This window comes from Sciurus vulgaris, assembly GCF_902686455.1.
Source record: "Sciurus vulgaris genome assembly, chromosome: 11".
Taxonomy (NCBI): domain Eukaryota; kingdom Metazoa; phylum Chordata; class Mammalia; order Rodentia; family Sciuridae; genus Sciurus; species Sciurus vulgaris.
The window spans coordinates 91,180,592-91,198,580 of record NC_136472.1 but is presented as its reverse complement, the minus strand read 5'-3'; the positions used below and the strand labels follow the sequence as shown (position 1 = coordinate 91,198,580).

General features: G+C 38.8%; 1 protein-coding gene and 1 long non-coding RNA gene across 2 annotated transcripts in view; one reads left to right on the top strand and one right to left on the bottom strand.

The window, feature by feature from the left end:
• LOC306638685 (piwi-like protein 4) overlaps window positions 1-17,989 on the bottom strand; it is a 98,377-nt gene that overhangs the window by 74,212 nt on the left and 6,176 nt on the right. The gene's annotated exons all lie outside the window — the stretch shown is intronic.
• Window positions 365-5,863, top strand: LOC306638719. Its single transcript, XR_013757543.1, has 3 exons — window positions 365-3,092; window positions 5,417-5,483; window positions 5,576-5,863. It is a non-coding gene; the product is annotated as an uncharacterized lncRNA (long non-coding RNA).

Sequence of the window (17,989 nt, the reverse complement as noted above, 5' to 3'; positions counted from 1 at the left end):
TTAAGGTTTATAATGTTTACCTTGAAATAAAGACACACAATAAATGTGCTTTTGTTTTATTATTGTTTCACTCATTTAATAGAATAACCCAATTTGATTGAATTAGAAACCCAATTTATTCTAATTATGAAAACTAAAAATAAGCATAAGATTTTCCCTCATTGTTTGCAGGTACTTAGCAAACTATCAATAGTCTTTCATTACTTTAGATGACTATGTAAATAGATATTACAGACTAATATACTCCCCCGCCCCCATACACATCTGAAATCAAGAAACAAGCTTGGGTTTCTTCAGTGTTCTTCAAACATTAGGAGAAAGAGGTTTCTGCCCAGTGGAAAATTATATTCTCTTCATCCTAGAGTGAAAAAGAATATGTGAACAAATAAGTAAATGTTTTACTTTGGGGAGATGCTCTTTAATACCAACCCTACTTTAAGTTTGAATTAATGTTCCCAATAATATTTCATTAGGTAGAGTGGAATGTAAAAGCCCCACCCTGTGTTTCCTGTAACTACAAAAACCACTTCTAGGTCTTTCAGATCCTCACAACTGGAGCAGTTTCCAAACAAGCAACTTTGGCATCACCTGGGAAATTTTAAATACAGAATACCCGACTCAACCTCCTGGATCAGAATCTGAATTTTAGTAAGATACCCATGTGATTCACAGGCACATTGAAGATTAGCACTAGACTAGACAAGTTGGTTTGTTCATTATATGATATAGGATAAGAAGGAAATGATAAAAGTAAATGGATGAAGCCTGTTAGTGAGATGAAAGTACCATGATTAGGGGTGCTTTCTAATTCAGGATGTTTCACAAAACATGTTTTAGAACTACAATTGGATTATCATGGCTCTCAATTTAAACTTTAAATGATGTGTATTAGATGTTGGGAGAGTCACAACTATCATGATCATGTTGCTCATGGGAAAGGGAAAAAAAGCATAAGAGGAAAAGAAAGTGACAGTAAGTTTTGGATTTTCTAAATGGAACATACCAAATGGGAGTTCCTGGACATATTGAAAACCACAAAGAAAGTGTCATTTCCAAGCTGTGTGTAAAATATATACAACTTTTTATAATTCACACACTGAAAACAATAGTTTCCCTTGCCCCTCCCTCATCATTTGCATGAGAAAGCCATATGCTTTTGTGGAGGGGGGACATATGTGGGTTTGTAGCAAGAAGATCCTGAACATATGTTGACATTCAACATATACTTTCTGGTTTGTTCATTCATTGGTCATTCTGGTGACAAATAGCAACTGAGCACCTACTGTGTCAGGCACCATGCTAAGTGCCAAAGACCCAGTGATAAGGAGACACAGTCCCTGTCTTCATGGAGCTCTTGATTACTACAGGCAATTGTCTGGATTTTTTCATCTACATTTCTATGAATAGCTCTTTGTCTGATTCTTAATTATCTGTCTGATTGATGTGATTTGGTCAGGTGTGATTGTATCATAGACAGTAGCAGTTGATATATGGCAAGATGCTATTGGTAACTTATAGAGATGAAAGTAAGGCCTGTCAGTAACAGTTACATCTGATCTCTATAACTGCTTGAATATGGGCTAGGGAGAGATTGCCTAGGAAAGTAGTGTGGATAAGTGGCAACAAGTACAAGCAGGAGCCAGGAACACCTCTCTCCTAAATCGTACAGATGAAAGCAGTACAGTTATGATCCAAATCAAACACATTTTTGTCATATGACCCCAACTGATTAATTGGGTAATTTATTGGACTTATATGTTTTCAAATAAAGATAATTTATTCTTCAGTCTTATAATATGCACTTAGGAAACCATCCATCTTTAAAATAAATAGCTTTGTGAGTTTTCTTGGAATGATGGATTTGCCCATTATAAATGGGTCCTGAAAAAAGTGAGTGGAAAGTTGAGATAAACAACCCCTAATAGGCAAGTGGCCCAGATTAGGCCTGAATTAACCATTACTCCAGGACAATGATATCTTTGTGGATTGTGAGTACAGTTGACTCCCAGATTCCTCACCCTGCCTTCCCAGAGCCCAGGCATTGTGCCTATTTAACACAACCCTGTGACTACTTTGGCCCTTCTTGCCCAGTGACTGGATTTTCTACCATGACTCATGGTCTGGTGGTTAAGGGCGTAGTCTTGAACACCAGATGGACACAGGTTTATAGTTTTGGCTCCACTACCTCTAACACATGGGATCTTAGGTAATGTCACATCTCTGTGCCTCAGCTTTCTTCCTTGGAAGAGAGATTATAATTCTCAATTCATGTAATCAATGGGGGTTCAGTAACTATGTAAAACATTAACTGCCATGTTTGACCCATAATAATAAAGTAGTTTAAACCCATTACTGTCTCCAGCTTGCTACATGAATCCCCTTGGTAACACTTTTTTTTTTTTTTTTTTTAAACATTATGGTTCCGTTTCTTAGTGGCAATGTTTTCCCCTATTGAACTCATATCCCAGAGGTTATACCCATGGCCTCCTGCTCTATGGCACTTCTGCACTCTCATTTCACTCAGGTTCAACAGACACGCTAGCTCCCGGGCACTGTCTGACTCAGGGCTGCAGCAACATCCAGTGGTTGAAAGTTTGGAGACAGGCCTCCTGGTTCAAATCCCAGCACTTCTACTCACTAACTGAGTGGCACTGGGTAAATTATTCTATCTCTGTGTACCTGTTTCTTTAATTGTTAAATGCATTATAATCATTTCATGTGATTATTGTAAAAGGAATATATAAGTTATATATATTAAGAATCTAGAATAAGCAGTGCTATGTAACATTTGCAACTATGATTCGTATCCCAGATAAGGGTATCCATGCTTGACTTTTACCTGTTTCTTTCCTTCCCCCCAGGTCATCTCCAGACTGTAGAAGATCTTCAGGACTCACTACCCAGTTGCATGTCTACATTATCTGGACACTGTGCTCCCATGTCAAGCCCTCTGCCTTCCCCACATTCTGCCACAAATGTTCCTGGCAGACAGTGGTTATGACAGTGAGGAATAGCAATACTTTGCTCCAAAGTTTCTGTCTGTTGAGGAGCAGTGCAATGGACCCAGGCTGGTGGCTGCTGCCCAGAAAAGGGTGAGACTAAAGGAGCTCTTCCTTAATCCCTCATCTCCCTTCTCTCATTTCCACTGGTAAACAGAGAAGAAAGAATAGAGCAAAATTCCTTCTCTCTGAAGCTGACTGCGTGCTAGAAAGTTTTTTGTGGATAGGAAATATAGAAAAGAAAGTCAGTAGTGTTAAGTCTGAGTATAAACTTCTATTGTATCCATGGGGGGACTTTGGTTAACTGAACTGTTACTGTTTGAGTTTTTCAATGATGGAGCACAGCAAAACAAAAAGTAACTGGAGAGAGAGAGACAGGGGAAGGCTGAATTTTGACTGAGATCTTTAAACAAAGCACGTACCACTGGTTTGTAAACTGCACAGTGAATGTGAATTTTGACTGACATCTTTAAACAAAGCATATACCACTCGTTTGTAAACTGCACAGTATCCTCGGGGTGTCTGTAGAACTCAAGGGTATCAGGATCTTACTTCTCAGTCCTCCGTGCCTTGAATAGTACTTGGCTTGTGGCAGTAAACTGTTTCTGCTGGGCAATCCAGGCTTCAAGCCTCCCACAGGGAGATTCTTTTTAATGCTCCAAATTCCTTCCAGGGCCACTGTCAATATTTTCAAAAGCAAAATGATGATTATTAGCATATTCTTTTTTTTAACGCAAAGTGTTTGTAAATTATTCACTTGGTGATTATTTTTTTCAATTATTTGCGTGGAAGTTTATTTGATTTAATTAATCAAGCTACCCAAGGTCTTTATTCCATTTTATGCATTCAGTTATCTCTCATGCAATTAAACTTCTATAGTGTCCTTTTATAATTTATCTTGCAACTAAACAAATACATGAAGTCAAATAGGTTTTTTTTTAAGTGTCTTGTGGATAGACATGATGGTGAGATTCACAGTGGTATATTCATATGTATATGTAGGAAAGTGAGGTCAGATTCATTCCTTTGTTCTTCCCTTATCTTGTCCCTTCTCCCTCCCCCTCAATTCCCTTCATCTAGTCTACTGATCTTTCTTCTATTTTGATGGAATCCCCCCTCCTTTTTCCCTTTCTCTCTCTCTTTTTCTATCCTCCCCCCTTATTTTGAACTAACTTCTGCATATTAGAGTAGACAGAAGGGAACAGAGGGAGGAGGGAGGGGACAGAAGCAGGTAATACTGGGACTGAATTAGAGCAAATTATATCCTGTGCTTTTAAAATTATGTCAAAATGAATCTTATTGCTATGTATAGCTATAAAGAAACTATAGGCTGGGGAGATAGCTCAGCTGGTAGAGTGCTTGTCTTGCAAGCCCAAGGCCCTGAGTTTGATCCCCAGTACCACAAAAAAAGAAAAGAAACTACAAAAAATTTCTCCAAACAAGTCAATATAAGAACACAGAAAGATCAGGAATAAAAGTTAACATATAGAGTGTATTCAGTCAACCTTATCTGATTCTCTTTTAATTTCTGCAGCAGGTTAGAAATATTTCTAAAGGGGAAAAAACACATTAATTTATCCAATAGATCCAAGAATCTTCTAAAAACCATAAACTAGATGTTGTTTAATTTCCCATTTGAAAGAAGTAATAACAAAATCACCAGATTTTTTTTTTTTTTAGTTCTACGCAGACACAATACCTTTATTTATTTATTTTTATGTAGTGCTGAGGATCGAACCCAAAGCCTCACATGTGCTAGGTGAGCCCTCTACTGCTGAGCCACAACCCCAGTCCTAGATCCTATATTTAAAAAACCATAGCAAAATACTTGGAAAGTGATGTGTACACATTGGTACATGGCAAATTATAGGTCTTAAATCCTGACACTATTCAATAAGTTCTAGTAATCATTTTCACTGGGCTATCCTCTGTATCTGTTATAGTTTCGATCTGGAATGTCCCTCAAAGGCTTGGTTCATAATGCATCAATGTCCAGAGGGAGAACTTACTGGAAGTGATTAGATAATGAGAACTTTGACCTCATCAGTAGATTAACCCATAGTTGGATTAAATACTTTAATGACATTAGTGGACATTAGTCATTAGAAGGTGGTATAAACTGCAGGCAGGGGGTGCCTAGTCAGAGTAAGTAGGTCACTGGGGGCTTGTCCTTAGAACTTTTGTACCTTGTCCCTCACCACCCGCCCACCTACTTCCTGGCTGCCAGGAGGTGAGCAGCTGTCCACACAATATTCTGCCTCACCTCAGGCTCGGAGTAATAGAGCCAGTAAGCCATGGACTCAAATGTCTAAAATAGCCAAAAATAGACCCTTCCTCCTTGAAGTTGCTTGTATCAGATATTTTGGTCTTAGTGACAAAAAGCAGACTGACATAATATCCTAAAATCACTTATTTAGGTTTTGAGAGTCAGTCAAAAAGTGTTTTGTGAACTTCAACTGCACAGAAAACCACAACCCAAGTAAAGTAAGTTTCTGAATTCTGGTGAGTTGCCTTAAGTTGTTTTTCTGATTTCTGAGCCTACAGATTTTAATGCTAAATTCTCTCCATGGATCTAGGGCTGCCTACTGGCGTCCTCACTGACACTTAACCTTCCTCAAATGGTTTTGTACCCAGTAATGACCAGGAGCACAGACTTTGGATTCAGAAGAGAGAGCAGGAGTTCAGTCTCAGTTCTACCACCTCCAATTATGTGATTCTGGGCAAATTATTTAACCTACTATTTCTCAGTTTCCTTTTTTTTTTTTTTAAATGAAGATAATAATATCTACCTTGAAGGATTATTATAGGACGTAGATGAGGTGGGCATAAAGTGATTTGTACTTAATAAATGGTTACTTTGCTTTTTTTGTTGTTTGCTTAGTTTTTTTGTTTTGTTTCTTTTGGTTGCTATTATTTTTACAGGGAAATGGTTTTATTATCCAAGCACAAACTCGGGTTCACTGATAGCAGTCAGTCACTGGCTGACTCACCGAGCTGAGCATCAATTCTTGCCTCTCCTTTCCCATTTGGGAGTGGAGTAGCTGAAGCTATCTATCAAGATTATCTTCTTTCTTCTTCAGGGAGCTTCAAAGAAAATGCCACATTCTCCTTCTGTCAGGAGCCAAAAAATTTAAGTCACTGCTTGTATTAACCTAAATCTCCACTGCCATTCAAACCAGTTTCCTCTTCTGTGTTGTCTAGAAATAGGAAAGAGCTGCTCCCCTGCCCCTGGTAACACACTCTCAAAATCAGTTAACTACCAACATTTATTAAACACCTACTTGTGTATAACTTCCTGTAAGAGACCAAGGAAATAGATTCATCTACACTGTGGAAAGATTTGGTAAGTGGAAAGTACTTAAAATCAGAAAGCAGATCTATGCCAATCAAACACATCAAATTTAAAGATTAGGAATTTATTTGGGCTCTGCAGTGTAATCACAAGAATAACTAAAGTTTATAATCAATAGAGAAAATACCTAAAAATATAAATGTAGATGCTAAAGAATTCATTAAAACCCTCAAAACAAAATATAGTTATACAAAAGAATTTACTATACTCAGGGATAGAGGTTACTGAGGGAAAAAAAATACTACTACTTTTATTTGGTCTGATGTTTGGATGAAGAATTTCAGAAAGCAATTGGGGAAAAAAGATGCCCATTAAGAATCACAGATGTCCTTTGAGACAGCTGCTTCTCTTAAGAGAAACTGAATCCTCAGCTCTGAGCACGTGTATTCCAGGAGGTGGAAGGAAGACAGCAGACCCAGCAAGACCTCTGTGCTGGCATGCCTGGCCTGAAAAAGAAACAGGCAGCAGGTAGGAGAGAAATGAAGACAAAGAAATCGAGTCCTTTCCCAGAACCTTCCAGAGATTCTTCTTTCTTCCCTCTCATGCACTCAACCCCTTCTACTCAAGTGTGTTTCTATTCTAACTTTAAAAATTATGAATCTATGCTTATGCCAACAGTTCTAACCAGTGGGACTTAGCCTTGTCTCATAGGAAAAGTAAATTCACCCTTTAAAATATTTTTTGTTCTTATTAGCTCTCTCTGGACTGTGAATAATGAGAATGAGAGCTTGAAAAGCCAGTTTAGAGTCATATCTTCAATACTTCCCTTGTATAAACATATTCAGAGATTTGACTAGAGGAAGAAAAATGCAAGTAATTTTAATTTGTGTTCCGTGACTCCTAGACTCTACAATTATCTGTCTAGTAAATTCCTTGTATATTATGGGTGCATGAAACATTTTTGTTGAATGAAATAAATAATATTCAACCTATCTACCCTTGCTCAAACAACATTTTGTACTTTTTAAATTTGTACTAAGCACAGTAAATAAACCAGACTCAAGTTTTCATGTTATTAAGGCACAAAAAGACAAAAATTAATGGACTTGGCAGTATATTTTGAAATTCATTGCAAAAGGAAATATTCTATAAGGGAAAACTTTGATTAAGCTTCATTTATCAAAATTTCATGGCTACTATAACTTCTGCAGTTTTCAGTTAGAAAGCTAAAAAAGCCTTTGCTACATGAAAATATTAACATATTAACTTATTTTTACAAAGTCCTCCACAGAAGTTCGAGGAAACCACAAGCTTACCTTTCTCTTTTTAAAAAGTGGGGAGGAGAAATCCTCAGGGAATCACTAAGTTACAAATAATCACATTAGCTACAGACTTCCTTATCCAGAAGTTTCCACAGGTTGCCCCAACTTCCATTTTCATCTGACTAGAAGATATTATGAGGAAAGTGCATTTCTATTTTTTAGGATGATGAGAAATTTTCTAGTAGGTTCGGGCTCTCTGCCTTGTCTGACAGGAATGAGCAAACCTGTGAAACCTGGCCGGTCACAGGTTTGAACCTGAAGTCTGAACTGAAACTAAACCTGGAGAAGAATGGCAAATTTCTTTCTCTCCCTCTGTCCTTCCCTCCATCCCTTCCTTCCTTCTTTCCTTTCTTTTTTATTTTTTTTTTTTGATTTTAAAATTTTTTATTTTATTTTTTTTTTTATTGTAAACAAATGGGATACATGTTGTTTCTCTGTTTGTTCATGGCGTAAAGGCATACCATTTGTGTAATCATAAATTTACATAGGGTAAAGCTGTTTGATTCATTCTGTTATTTTTCCCTTCCTCCGACCCCTCCCACCCCTCTTTTCCCTCTATACAGTCCTTCCTTCCTCCATTCTTGCCCCCCTCCCTAACCCTAACTCTAACCCTAACACTAACCCCTCCCTCCCCCCATTGTGTGTCATCATCCACTTATTACCGATATCATTCGTCCTTTGGTTTTTTGAGATTGGCTTATCTCACTTAGCATGATATTCTCCAATTTCATCCATTTGCCTGCAAATGCCATAATTTTATCATTCTTTATGGCTGAGTAATATTCCATTCTGTATATATATATATATATATATATATATATATATATATATATATATATATCACAGTTTCTTTATCCATTCATCAATTGAAGGACATCTTGTTTGGTTCCACAATCTGGCTATTGTGAATTGAGCAGCTATGAACATTGATGTGGCTGTATCTCTGGAGTATGCTGATTTTAAGTCCTTTGGGTATAGGCCAAGGAGTGGGATAGCTGGGTCAAATGGTGGTTCCATTCCAAGTTCTCTAAGGAATCTCCACACTGCTTTCCAGAGTGGCTGCACTAATTTGCAGCCCCACCAGCAATGTATGAGTGTACCTGTCTCCCCACATCCTCGCCAACACCTGTTGTTGCTTGTATTCTTGATAATCGCCATTCTAATTGGGGTGAGATGGAATCTTAGGGTGGTTTTGATTTGCATTTCTCTTATTACTAGAGAAGTTGAACATTTTTCCATATGTTTGTTGATTGCTTCTAGATCTTCTTCTGTGAAGTGTCTATTCATTTCCTTAGCCCATTTGTCGACTGGATTATTTGAATTCTTGGAGTAGAGTTTTTTGAGTTCTTTATAGATTCTGGAGATTAGTGCTCTATCTGAAGTATGAGTGGCAAAGATATTCTCCCACTCTGTAGGCTCTTTCTTTGCATTGCTGATAGTTTCCTTTGCTGAGAGAAAGCTTTTTAGTTTGAATCTATCCCAGTTATTGATTCTTGCTTTTATTTCTTGTGCTATGGGAGTCCTGTTAAGGAAGTCTGGTCCTAAGCCGACATGTTGAAGATCTGGACCTACTTTTTCTTCTATAATCTGCAGGGTCTCTGGTCTGATTCCGAGGTCCTTAATCCATTTTGAGATTAGTTTCGTGCATGGTGAGAGATATGGGTTTAGTTTCATTCTGTTGCATATGGATTTCCATTCTCCCAGCACCATTTGTTGAAGAGGCTATCTTTTCTCCATTGCATATTTTTGGCCCCTTTGTCTAGTATGAGAAAATTGTATTTATTTGGGTTTGTGTTCGTGTCCTCTATTCTGTACCATTGATCTACCTTTCTATTTTGGTACCAATACCATGCCGTTTTTGTTACTATTGCTTTGTAGTAGAGTTGAAGATCTGGTATTGCAATACCCCCTATTTCACTCTTCCTGCTAATGATTGCTTTAGCTATTCTGGGTTTCTTATTCTTCCAGATGAATTTCATAATTGCTTGCTCTATTTCTGTAAGGTACGTCATTGGAATTTTAATTGGAATTGCATTGAATTTGTATAGCACTTTGGGTAGTATGGCCATTTTGACAATATTAATTCTGCCTATTCAAGAACATGGAAGATCTTTCCATCTTCTAAGGTGTTCTTTAATTTCTTTCTTTAGTGTTGTATAGTTCTCATTGTAGAGGTCTTTCACCTCTTTTGTGAGATTGATTCCCAAGTATTTTATTGTTTTCGATGCTATGGTGAATGGGGTAGTTTTCCTAATTTCTCTTTCTGAAGATTCATCACTTATGTATAAAAATGCGTTGGATTTATGAGCATTGATCTTGTAACCTGCTACTTTGCTGAATTCACTTATGAGTTCTAAGAGTTTTCTGGTGGAATTTCCAGGTTCCTCTAAATATGTAATCATGTCATCAGCGAACAGGGATAGTTTGAGATCTTCTTTTCCAATTCGTATCCCTTTAATTTCTTTGGTTTGTCTAATTGCTCTGGCTAGAGTCTCAAGAACAATGTTTGAATAGAAGTGGTGAAAGAGGGCATCCCTGCCTTGTTCCAGTTTTTAGGGGGAATGCTTTCAGTTTTTCACCATTTAGAATGATAGTAGCAATGGGCTTAGCATAAATGGCCTTTACAATGTTAAGGAATGTTCCCACTATCCCTATTTTTTCTAGTGTTTTGAGCATGAAGGGGTGCTGTATTTTATCAAATGCTTTTTCTGCATCTATCGAAATAATCATGTGATTCTTGACTTTAAGTCTATTGATATGGTGAATTACATTTATTGATTTCCTGATGTTGAACCAACCTTGCATCCCTGGGATGAAACCCACTTGATCATGGTGCACTATCTTTTTAATATGTTTTTGTATCCGATTTGCTAAAATTTTGTTGAGAATTTTTGCGTCGATGTTCATTAAGGATATTGGTCTGAAATTTTCTTTCATTGATGAGTCTCTGTCTGGTTTAGGTATCAGTGTGATATTGGCTTCATAGAATGAGTTTGGGAGGGTTCCCTCCTCTTCTATTTTATGGAATACTTTGAGAAGTATTGGAATGAGCTCTTCTTTAAAGGTTTTGTAGAACTCGGCTGAGAACCCATCTGGTCCCGGACTTTTCTTTGTTGGTAGGCTTTTGATGACTTCTTCTATTTCAGTACTTGAAATTGGTCTATTTAAATTGTGTATGTCCTCCTCGTTCAGTTGAGGCAATTCATATGTCTCTAGAAACCTGTTGATGTCTTTGAAATTTTCTATTTTGTTGGAGTATAGATTTTCAAAATAGCTTCTAATTATGTTTTGTATTTCAGTCCTGTCTGTTTTGATATTTCCTTGTTCATTCCGAATTTTAGTGATTTGGGTTTTCTCTCGTCTTCTCTTTGTCTTTGTGGCTAAAGGTTTATCAATTTTGTTTATTTTTTCGAAGAACCAACTATTTATTTTGTCAATTTTTTGTATTGTTTCTTTTGTTTCAATTTCATTGATTTCAGCTCTGAGTTTAACTATTTCCTGTCTTCTACTACTTTTGGTGCTGGTCTGTTCTTCTTTTTCTAGGGCTTTGAGCTGTAATGTTAGGTCGTTTATTTGTTGAGTTTTACTTCTTTTATTAAATGTGCTCCATGAAATAAATTTCCCTCTAAGTACTGCTTTCATAGTGTCCCAGAGATTTTGATATGATGTTTCTTTGTTCTCATTTACCTCTAAGAATTTTTTAATTTCCTTCCTAATATCTTCTGTTATCCATTCATCATATAATAGCATATTGTTTAATCTCCAGATGTTGGAGTAGTTTCTGTGTTTTACTCTTTCATTTATTTCTAACTTCAATCCATTATGATCTGATAGAATACATGGTAGTGTCTCTGTCTTCTTGTATTTGCTAACATCAGCTTTGTGGCATAATATATGGTCTATTTTAGAGAAGGATCCATGTGCTGCTGAGAAGAAAGTGTATTCACTCTTGGTTGGATGGTATATTCTATAAATGTCCGTTAAGTCTAAATTATTGATTGTGTTATTGAGATTTATGGTTTCTTTGTTCAAATTTTGTCTGGAAGATCTGTCCAGTGGTGAGAGAGGCATGTTAAAATCACCTAGTATTATTGTGTTATGGTCTATTTGGTTTTTGAAATTGAGAAGGATTTGTTTGACATACATGGATGAGCCACTGTTTGGGGCATAGATGTTTATGATTGTTATATCTTGCTGAGTTATGCTTCCCTTAAGCAGTATGAAATGACCTTCTTTATTCCTTCTGACTAACTTTGGCTTGAAGTCCACATTATCGGAAATGAGGATGGATACTCCAGCTTTTTTGCTGAGTCCATGTGCATGGTATGTTTTTCCCCATCCTTTCACCTTTAGTCTATGGGTATCTTTTTCTATGAGGTGAGTCTCTTGTAGGTAATATATTGTTGGATCTTTCTTTTTAATCCAATCTGCCAGTCTGTCTTTTGATTGATGAATTCAGGCCATTAACATTCAGGGTTATTATTGAGATATGATTTGGTTTCCCGGTCATTTGGTTCATTTTTTAAATTTTATTTATTTATTTGTTTGACACAACTTGTTTCCTCCTTTATTTGACAATTCCTTTAGGATAATTCCTCCCTTTGCTGATTTGCTTCCTTGTTTTTCATCTCTTCCTCATGGAATATTTTGCTGAGAATGTTCTGTAATGCTGGCTTTCTTTTTGTAAATTCTTTTAGCTTTTGTTTATCATGGAAGGATTTTATTTCATCGTCAAATTTGAAGGTAAGTTTTGCTAGGTATAAGATTCTTGGTTGGCATCCATTTTCTTTCAGGGCTTGAAAAATGTTGTTCCAGGCCCTTCTAGCTTTTAGGGTCTGGATTGAAAAATCTGCTGATATCCGTATTGGTTTCCCCCTGAATGTAATTTGGTTCTTTTCTTTCACAGCCTTTAAAATTCTGTCTTTATTTTGTATGTTAGGTATTTTCATTATAATGTGCCTTGGTGTGGGTCTGTTGTAATTTTGTGTATTTGGAGTCCTATAAGCCTCTTGAACTTGATTTTCCATTTCATTCTTCAGATTTGGGAAGTTTTGTGATATTATTTCATTGAATAGATTGTTCATTCCTTTGGTTTGTTTCTCTAAACCTTCCTCAATCCCAATAATTCTTAAATTTGGCCTTTTCATGATATCCCATAGTTCTTGTAGATTCTGTTCATGATTTCTTACCATCTCTGTTTGTTCAACTTTGTTTTCAAGGTTAAATATTTTGTCTTCAATGTCTGAGTTTCTGTCTTCCAGGTGTTCTATCCTACTGGATATGCTTTCTATGGAATTTTTAATTTAATTTATTGTTTCCTTCATGTCAAGGATTTCTGTTTGGTTTTTTTTTCGTTATCTCTAACTCTTTATTGAAATGATCTTTTGCTTCCTGTATTTGCTCTTTTAACTGTCGATTGGTGCGATCATTCAATACCTGCATTTGCTCTTTCATCTCATCGTTCGCTTCCCTGATCATTTTAATTATGTACATTCTGAACTCCTTTTCTTTCATTTCTTCTGCCATGCTGTCATTGGGTTTTATTGATGTAACATCTAGATTTGTTTGGGGCATTTTCTTTCCTTGTTTTCTCATATTGTTCAGGTATCAGTGGACCGCTGAGATATTGCAGATTTCCTCTATTGACTTACAGTGTCCCTGAAGATTTCTATATATATCTCCTCTTAGACTTCAGTAGGCTGAAGTCTTGGAGGAACTTGATAATGCGGTGCTCCACAAGGAAGCTGCCTCTCTAGGAGTGGTGGCCTCCAGGTGGGGTATATTCCCTGCTAGTGGGCAGAGGTGCCTCCACTTATTGACCAATGGTCATTCAAAGGGGACCTAGGCTGCGGGCTGAGGCAAGGCCTGTTTGGGCCTGTGTCTCTGGTTTTACCGTCCTAGTGGGGAAACCTCACCCGGCAGGGAAGACTCACCCAGTGGGGAGGTCTTGCTGGTCAGTTCCCTCCTAGAGGTTCCCCTCAATTTACAGATACCGCCTGGGCTGGGCTGCCTTCCTCTGCAAAGTTCCCAGGGACCCGGCCCTACCTCCTGGGCCTGGGAGCCTCACCCTTCGCGGATGAATCTCCTAAGGCTGCCCCTCCTCAGAGAATCTGCTTGCAGTCCTGGAACCTTCACTCCGCCCCTAAGCGTGTCTCTGTGGGGCTCTTCCACCTAGAAACCTCCTAGATCCTGGGACCCTGCTCTGCACCTAATCGCCTGGCTATGCGGCCCCTCCTCTGAGCAACCACCTGGGGCCCCGTACAATTGCTCTGAGTCCCAGAGACCCGTCACACGCCTCTTCCTCTAGACAGCCGCCCAGTATTCTGGTGCGGTCACTAGGAATCCAAGCAACTCACTGCGTGCCTCCTCCTCCCACCAACCACCTGTAGCCCTGGGCAATCAATCATTCCGAGTTGAAGTGACCCTCCCGGTTCCTCCTCCTCCTCCAGGTAACCCCCTGGGTGTTCAGGAGCGGTCGCTCTGAGTGGCTCTGAATCCACGTGACCCGCTGCACGCGTCCTCTGGGCAACTGCCCGGAGCTCTGGTGCGGCCACTTGAGACCAAGCGACCCACTGCACTTTTCCTCCAGGCAGCCCCCCTGTGTTCAGGAGCGGTCGCTTTAAATCCAAACAACTCACCAATCACCTCCTCCTCTGAGCAGCACCTGGAACTCTAATGCAGTCACTGCAAGTCGAAACGACCCGCCGCGCTCCTCCTCCTCCTCCTCCTACTCCTCAGGGCAGGCCCCGGTGTTCAGAAGTGGTCGCTCTGAGTCCAAACAGCTCGCCGCGCCGCTCCTCCTCTGGCAATCGCTTGTAGCTCTGGTGCAGTCACTCTGAATCCAAGCAGCCGCGCTCCTCCTCCTCCTCAAGGCAGGCCCCATTGTTCTGAGTCCACACAGCTCTCCTCGCCGCTCCTCCCCTGGGCAGCCACCGGAGCCCCAGTGGTTGCTCTGAGTCCCAGCGCTGTGCTGAGCGGCCTCCTCTACGACGCTCCCAGTTGTCCGAGTTCACTGCTCCAGCGGGGGGTGGGGTGTCTCGCCGGCAGCTCTACTTCACAAAGTTCCCTGCGTTCCGGGACTACCGTCCTATCCGGGACGCCTCCCCAATGGGAGAGACTCACCCGGCTGCTTTGAGTTGGTCCCAAGTCTCTCAATATCTCCTCTTTTGAATCCTGAGTCCTGAAGCAACATGAAATGCAGCCACCCTCTAGGCCGCCATCTTGAAAACCCCTTCTTTCCTTTCTTAAGATGACCCTACACTGTCTGCTACTAAAATTTTAGTTTCAATTTTTTATTACTTTCTAAAAACACAATTAAATGCTTTCAAGGAAGCCAGAATAACCCAATGAGTGACAGCAAGTTCTATAGCTTCTGACAAGCCTGTGTTCAGCTATTCTACTTGCCAGCTGTGTGACACCAGGCAAGTCATGTATCCTTATGAACATCATCTTCCAGATAAGCAAAATATGAATAAAAGAGTGTGTATCTACAGTGTTGCTTCAGTAATTAAAAGAGATAATTTGTAAAACAAAACAAAAAATAACAAAAAAAATCTGACACATGCAGAAGATACTTCTATAAATGATGGGCATTGTTAACTATCATTATTACTATCACTGTCATCATTACTATCATTGTTACCCTTCACCCCAGCATCCAGGGCATCTCACTGTGCCCATTTATCTCTGCATCAGGAGCCTAGTGGGAATCAAAAGTTCACAAAAGGGAAGTCTTAAGAGTCCTGGCTGCATACTTTTTCCTGGTGAGGCATAAGGGTTGCAAGTTGGAGACCAGCCTAGGGAAATTAGTGAGACCTTACCTCAAAATAAAAATAAAAGGCTGGTTGTTGTAGCTCAGTGATAGAGTGCCCTGGGTTCAATCCCTAGTACCAAAAGAAAGAAAGAATGAAAAGAAGGAAAGTCAGTCAATCCTGGGTAAGAACTGTTTTGGACATGTTAAGTTTAAGAGGTCTATCAGACATCCAAAAGCAGGGTGAAGTAGACTTTTTTGGATTTGAGGAATTAGACTAGAGATACACATTTTAGAGTTATTAGTAAAAGAGAGCCAGATGTGATCACCCAAGGAGGAATATGAATACAGAAAAGAACTTGACTTCTCCAGATTTTAGAGGCCAAGAAGAGGGAGAGGTAGCAAGAAGGATGGAGTGGTAAACAGGTCAGAGCAAAAACAAAATAGATCATGGTGACCTAGAGTCCAAGCTGAAGAAGTGTTTAAAGGGAAGGAGTAAACAATTGTGTCATATTCTATGGAGACGTGAGTATAATGAAAGAATCCTTGGCTTTGACCTTCAAGCAGGCTATTTACAGTCTAGAAAAGAATAGTTTCCCTTAACTCATGGGAATGAAAGCCTAATCAAAAGAGGTGAAGGAGCAAAGGATGTTTAAAGAGGTGAAGACAATGAGTCAAATGCACTTATCCTTTTTTTTTTTTTTTTTTTTTTTTTTTTCACAAGGAATTGAACCCAGGGGCTCTTAACCTCAGAGCAACAGCCCCAGCCCTGTTTTGTATTTTTTGTTAGAGACAGGGTCTCACTAAGTTGCTTAGGGCCTCCCTAAGTTGCTGAGGCTGGCTTCCAACTCGTGATCCTCCTGCCTCTGCCTCCTGAATTCTGGGATTACAGATGCATGCCACCACTCCCTGTCAAATGTACTTGTTCTTTTTTTCTTAACCTTTATTCTATTTATTTATTTTTATGTGATATGGATTGAACCCAGTGCCTCACACATGCTAGGCAAGCACTTTACCACTGAGCTACAACACCTGACCCAAATGTACTTGTTCTTGACATCCATAAATAGTGGTTACAGGAGCTACTGAAGTCCCTAAAAGTTTGGTGCATAATTCTGGATGTATTTCAGAAGATATGTCTTCCAGGAAGCAAAGCCATAGCTATCATCAGATATTGACAGAGAAAGTGTCACTGTAATGGCCAGAGGGTCCATGACTGGCTCAGGGCTGGAAAGTATGGCACCCTCCCTGGTACTTGTTCTATGTTCTGGTCAAGGATGTGGGGCTTCTAACTCTTTTAAAAAATTCATGTTTCTTTTCAACAAGTAGAACCCTTAAAACCTAAACTTAAGGATCTATTCTTAGTTTTGAAAGTTCTATAGGCTAAAATAGTACCTCTATGCAACTTCTGGTGGATGTTATAAAAATGCAGCCCAGAAAGTCTCCATTTGTATGACCTATATTTGGAAAAATGGCTTAGGAAAATGAATTTTTATAAATTAAATTATATTTCCTATAAACCTAGATGGCCTCATAATAAAGCACACCCAATAAGATTAAGATAAAACTAGTGTATACATTAACTTTTATGTAGTCTTTGAAAACAATGAAGATAAATCCAAAATATAATATAGATTTTTAAAAAATTAACCACTGAGGAAATAATACATCTATGCTGCATTCACAGCAGAAATTTCATAGACCATTTACATCCATTCATAGATGTCAAACTTTAGATTCATTCATAAAATGAAAACTTTCCCTCAAATCATCATAAGAGCAAATGTGGCCATGTTGGTCTCTCCTTTTGTAAGAATGGATAATAAAAGAAGGCCCCAAAGATGTTTCTACAGATGGTTTAGAAAGGTAAAATGGGTGTATGCATGATGAAGTCTGAAATGATAGACTTCTGGGTCTACAGCACCTACTCTTAGGGATCTTCAGTGATTCTGGGCCCCATCTCCAGATTCAACAACTCTCCTAAAAAACATCAAATTTTCTGAGTATGGGAGTCCAATCTTACAGTTCTTTTATTTATTTTTTTCTTGCAATTGCTGATACCCTACAGCATTGTAATAAGTACCTGATGATTTGAAGAGCATGAAATATTCACCTACACGACTTATTGGGAAGGAGTCATGAATTGAGGGGTACTATCAGTTTCAAAATAACATCTGTGGGCTGAGTAATAGAGTAATAGAGTATGTGCCTGAGGCCCTGGGTTCAATACCAAGTAGGGGAAAAAAAAAAAAAAAAAGGACAAATTCTTGGGCTTTTAGAGCATATCTATTCTCACATGAACCATCAATGAGAGGTTTTGGTGCCCATGTAACACACTTGTGTTCGTGGCACAAAGTCCTTCAATGTTTTGACCTATTTAAGTGACCTAGGATTATGCAGGGTCAAAGATTGGCAAAATGGTGTCTCCGGACCCACAGTATCAACCTTACTGGGAAGTTGGTAGAAAAGCAAATTGTTCGGCCCTATCTCAGACCTGTGGAGCCAGATCACCTAGGGATGGGGACCAGCCAATCTGCTTTTAACAAGTTTTCAAGTAATTCTAGTACAATCTAAAGTTTGGGAATTAATGTGATTGGTTATGCCTATATTGATAAGACTGAAGATG